General features: G+C 44.0%; 1 non-coding gene across 1 annotated transcript; it reads left to right on the top strand.

The window, feature by feature from the left end:
• Window positions 1–2826: 2826 nt before the first annotated feature.
• Window positions 2827–2933, top strand: LOC120257796. Its single transcript, XR_005535880.1, has one exon. It is a non-coding gene; the product is annotated as a small nucleolar RNA R71 (small nucleolar RNA).
• The last annotated feature ends 3125 nt before the right edge of the window (window positions 2934–6058 follow it).

Here is a 6058-nt window from a genome sequence, read left to right as displayed (position 1 = left end):
CTGTACATCCGCACGGGCGTACGGAAATTACCCATGCCCGTGCGTCTCCACATGAAAGCCTCACAGGGGCATATGCACGCCCCTGTGCTATCTCGGGAAAACACTCACTACCTCTGAATGTTCTCGCACGGGCATGCGGAAAATACCCACGCTCGTGCGCCCATCGAACTGGGACAGCCACACACCCCTGTGGTTGCTTTGGACTTCCGAGAAAAATTGCTAAGTGTTCCGCACGGCCGTGGACATTCACAGGCCCAACTCACAGGGGCAAGCGCACGCCCCTGTGTCTTCTCAGGATGGAGAGAGCACCTCTGCAAAGATTCACACAGGCGTGCGGAAATTACCCATGCCCTTGCGATTTTCACAAGGTCGCCCACAGGGGTGAGTCCACACCCCTGTGTGCTTTCGGGATAATCTGCCAATCTCTACAGGAATTCACACGCCCGTGCGGAAATTACCCACAAGTATGCGAGAATCGCATGGTCGTTCACATAGGCGAGTCCACGCCCCTGTGTCTTCTCTGGATGAGCTCGTAATGGAAATTTACGAGCGTGCATAAATTCCACACGCCTGTGTGTTTTCTCTGGATACCTTAGAAAATTCTGCAGGCTCTGCAGAAAATTCCTGAACATGTTTACACACTCAAAGCCTGCCCTAATATGCAAATTTTACTAGTGAAAACATGAAAAATAGCTCAAACGACCCAACTTCTCCAAATCCACATGAAAACACACGATGATAATTCAAAACCCACAATAAAATCGTAGCACAAGTATATAAAAATCAAGACACCAACACTCAACTCTTTATTCATGCACACACTAAACTACTAAACTACGAAAACTGTAAACACTTGGGTTGACTCCTAAGAAGCACTTGTTTAACGTCACTTAGCTTGACGTACCTTGTCTTACCTCACTGGGCTCATAGATGAAAGTTGCCCTCTTACCCATTGCTTGGAAGAATGATGAGCAACATCTCTTGAGGGTAGAGGATGAATTATCGGGCTTGGGACCGCCTAACAATGGTTCATCCAACTTCTTCAGTTCACGCATGTCTCCAACAGCCTTGGAGCGTTTCCGGTGGCGTCTCCTAACCCTCTTCAATTTTCGGAGCACCTTCTTCAAGATCCCCGGGGTAGATGGTAGTTCTTCCATCGAACCAAGCATCATTACTTCTTCATTGTCCTCCTCTTGGTCGAACAAGCCTTCGTATGGATCCGGATTGAACATTTCCTACTTGTATTCATCAACAATCTCATCAGTAATGTCTAGAAAATACAAAGTATCATCAAAATCAAGAGAATGGCGCATGGCTTCAACAAGCCGGTATATGAGCTTGTCATCTCCGACTCTCAATGTTAGCTCTCCGCCGTCCATGTTAATCAGGGCTTTGGAAGTCCGCAAGAACGACCTCCCAAGTATCAAGGGTACATCCGCATCCTCATTGACGTCTAGCACTACAAAGTCAACCAGAAAAATATACTTGTCCACCTTGACAAGCACATCTTTGATGATGCCTCTCGAATGTATCACTATTAGATCCGCCAATTTCAAAGTCATCCGAGTAGGCCTCGGCTCGCCCAAGGCTAGCTTTTGAAAGAAGCTGTATGGCATAACGTTGATACTGGCCCCTGAGTCCGCCAAAGCCATTTCTTCACCTAGGTTGCCAATATTACATGGAATGATGAGGTTTCCCGAGTCTTTCTTCTTGTTCGGCATGTTCTTTTTCAAAACCGCCGAGCAAGATGCATCTAAAATCACTGAAACACTCTCCTCTAACTTCCTCTTGTTTCTTTCAAGAATTTTGCATACTTAGGCATTTAATCAAATGGCTCAACAAAAGGAATATTGATGTGGAGTTGTTTGCACAAACTTAGGAACTTCTTGTACTGTTCATCCCCATGGTCATTCTTCAGTCTATAGGGATAAGGGATTCTTGGCTTGAAAGGTGGCGGTGCCACCTCTTTCTCTTTACTTGCTCCCTTCTCAACCTCTATAACCTCGGGTGCGTGCTCATTTTGCTTCTCACTCGGAACCTTACCCTCAACCTCACGACCACATCTCAAAGTGATCGCCTTCATATGCTCTCTAGGGTTTGTCTCGGTGTTACCCGACAAGCTTCCTTGTGGCCTTTCTGATAAGGACTTCGCAATCTATCCTACTTGATTTTCAAGATTATGCAAAGAGGCGGTGTGGTTGGGAAGTGTAGCCTCAACTGATTGGAACCTTGTATCAGATGATTGCACAAACCTAGTTAAGGCCTTCTCCAAATAGTTCATTCGGGTCTCCAAACCTGAAACTCGGTTCTCCATGTTTAGGGCTTGTTGTTGGAAACTCGGTGGCCCTATGGCCTTTTGTGGACCTTGGTTGCTCCACGAGAAATTGGGATGACTCTTCAAACCTGGTTGTAGGTATTGCTATATGGGTTTCCTTGATTCCTCATGCCATTACCAACAAAATTGGCATTCTCAACCAAAGATGCATCACCAATAGAGATCGGGTAATAGGCGAAAGCATGTCCTCCACCACACACAGTGCAAGTAGTCACGGCCGCCACTTTATTCAAAGTTAGGAGATATAACTTCTAACTTAATGATTCCACTTGAGCCGCCAATGAGGTTACTACATCTATCTCATGGAGGCCGGCCACCTTTTTCTTCTCCCTGGCATTCCATTGGTAGCTGTTTAACCCCATTTCTTCAATTAATTGATGAGCCTCACAGGGGTCTTGCTACCTAAGGTACCTCCTGCTGCCGCATCCAAGAGTTGCCTTCTACTCGGATTCAGACAATTGTAAAAGGTCTGAACAATCATCCACTCTGGGAATCCGTGTTGCGGGCACTTTCTTAGGAGCTCCTTGAACCTTTCCCACGTCTCAAATAGAGACTCCAATTCCAACTGTACAAAGGACGAGATCTCATTCCTAAGCTTTGCGGATTTTTCGGGAAGGAAATATTGTGCAAGAAAAGCTTCTACCATCTCCTCCCATGTGGTAATCGAGGCTCTAGGTAATGAGTGTAGCCACTGCTTTGCTCTCCCCTTTAAGGAAAGTAGGAAGGCTCTCAACTTGATGGCATCATCCGTCACCCCGTTTATCTTCAACATATCACACACCTTGAGAAAGTTCTCTATATGACTGTTCGGATCCTCATCGGTCAAACCATTAAACTGTACAGATTGCTGCAACATATGGATGAATGCCGGCTTCAGCTTGAAGTTCTGAGCTGAAATCGGGGAATGCACAATAGTCGATTGTGTCCCCAATACTGAAGGTCCGGCATAATCGGATAATGTTCGCTGTTGCTCATTCTGTTCTGCCATGTTTTTAGATTCTTCTACTTCCAAATCAGCTAGATTAGACTATTCTTGTACAGGTTCTTTCCTTTTTCTTCACAGTGTACATTCAAGTTCGGGATCTCCTTCAATCAGTATGAAGGGGTTCCCTCGGGTCATAACCTGGAGCTGCACCCAAAAATAAAGAAAAAGAAATCAGAATGATGATAGAATAAGAAAATATGAAATAGAATGAATAAATGAATAGCTAAGAAAACAAAGTGCAAAGTATCTCTAAACGCCTACTCCCAGGCAACAGTACCAAAAACTTGACAGTCCATATATGCGTGTAAACCGCAAGTGCACGGGTGTCGAAGTAATAATCCCAGATGAGTGTGTATCGTATCCACAGAGAGTAGGGAATAAAGACACTTGAGTTGTTTCTTAACTAATGTGGAAGATAAATAGTGATAAGCGTGACAAAATATGAAATAACGAAAATAAAAACAACAAGATAGAAGGCACAAGTAAAGAAAAAGGTAAGGCAATCGATAAAGATGGGGTACCTGGATATTGATCCGCCTAGGACAATAGTTTCAAGTGCAAGAACCCTCTATTATACTTCCTAATTGATGCAATAATGAGTCGTGGAAATCCTTAATTACATGATCCTGGAGGAAAGATTGAATAACATCTCAACCTCGTACTCGCATAGAATTGAAATGAGCTACAGGGATTCCAAGTGATAAACCCTATTTCTGTGTATAGACCTAACCCTTTGGTCCAGGTGAAAGATCCCTAGCCACAATTAAGCCCTAGATGCTAAAATCACTTCAACACTTCACTCCGTTGCACTCGCAACTAAGCCCCAGCGGAAGGTCATCCCCTAGCCCATTTACTCTACTATGGCCGCAAAGAACTCTTGGAACGTGGAGGTAGAATAGATCACACCGGAGGGGAAAGGGGATGCTCTGCTACCTCTAGACTCACCCTCTCAACCCTCTCCAATCTAGCTTTGTCTAACTCTCATGGTGTGTCACTCACTCACAAGAGTTACCAAAAAGAACTCTCAACCCTAGTGTCACTCTAGGGGAGTATTCATACAATCAAGTCTCCAACATTGGAACTCACAATAAACATCAATTAATTGAAAGCATAATAAAGAGGTTCAATGAAATGAATACATCCTAGGGTTCACAAATACCCAAGTACCCACTAGGGGTTTAGCTCTCCATAGAGCTAGATACAATCAATGAAATCGAATGTAAAAACAAAGCATCCATAGAAAAACCCCCTCGTTAGTCATGGCGATGGTCTTGTGGAGAGTCCTTTACTCGTTGCAAGGGTCCCTATATCCAGCCTAGGATACACCTTGCTGGATCGGTGCCGACGAAAGCTATCCCACTAACCTTCTTCCAAATGGTGCGCGATATCAGAGCGGTAGAACCTCTCCAAAGCCCTAGCCAATACCTCTCAAAACCCTAGCCGCCGTCATCTCTCAAGTTGGTGAAAGATGGAGAAAAGAATGCTGAAATCAGGGCTGAAATCGGCTTTTAAACGGCTGGAATCGGGAATCCACATGCCCATGTGGGAGCCTCTATCGATTTTTCACACAGGCATGTGAAATTTCCACAAGCCCATGTGGATTCTCTATTTTCTTATTTTCTCGGCCAGCTGTAAACAGTGTTGCTACAGTATTTTCCTGTAGTGTTTTCAATAGTACCCTGTTACAGTACCGTCCTGAAATACTCCTGAATCCATACTTTCATCGAGGTAACGCAAAAATGCACACGTTTACGTCGTGGATCGCCTTGCTTCTTCAATAATGGACATGTTGGTGGAGATCCTGTTTTATATGTACAAGTTGAAATGATTGAATGTAACTGCCCTTGTGCCCCTCCAAATAGTTGTGCTAACTCAAGTACGAGGAGGTTGGCACATATTCCTGCATCTGGAACCCGACCTATGTCTTCGTGTTTGAACCTTTAACAAGATTTCCTCCAAAATTAGTGCATTATGACTCACATTGGCTTCTTTCTCTCATAATCGGCCTCACAACCCTACATCCATAAAAGTAACATAAATACACCCATGTTGCGTAATCTTTGAAAGATCCTTGATGAACCTTCTGTAGAAACCTACATGCCCCAAAAAACTATGAACCCCTTTTACATTTGTAGGCGGAGGAAGCTTGTTTATCACTTCAATCTTCACCTTATCTATCTCCATACCTACTTGGGAAATCTTATGTCCGAGAACAATGCCGAAGAACCATAAAATGACATTTTTCCCAATTAAGAACAAGATTTATCTCTTCACACCTCACTAGCACTCTTTCCAAATTCTTTAAACACATGTCGAAGGAGTATCCAAATACCGAAAAGTCATCCATGAACACCTCCATTATGTCTTCTAGAAGATCGTCGAACATGGCAATCATGCAACTCTTGAATATCGCCGGGGTGTTACACAACCCAAAAGGCATTCTTCTATAAGCAAAAGTACCATAAGGACAAGTGAATGTTGCCTTTTCTTGATCCTGTGGAGCTATTGGAATTTTGAAGTACCCCGACATACAATCAAGGAAGCAATAAAACTGATGCCCTGCAAACCGCTCCAACATTTGATCATTTAGCCTTCTGTAATCAATGCAGACATGCCAACCTCTGACTGTTCTGGTCGGAATTAGTTCATTCTTTTCATTCCTCACAACCATCATTCTTCCCTTCTTCGGGACTACTTGAGTTGGGCTCACCCATGCACTATTGGAGATGGGGTAGATA

The sequence above is a fragment of the Dioscorea cayenensis genome, chromosome 3 (assembly GCF_009730915.1).
Source record: "Dioscorea cayenensis subsp. rotundata cultivar TDr96_F1 chromosome 3, TDr96_F1_v2_PseudoChromosome.rev07_lg8_w22 25.fasta, whole genome shotgun sequence".
Lineage (NCBI taxonomy): Eukaryota > Viridiplantae > Streptophyta > Magnoliopsida > Dioscoreales > Dioscoreaceae > Dioscorea > Dioscorea cayenensis.
This window is presented reverse-complemented; position numbering and strand designations above follow the sequence as displayed.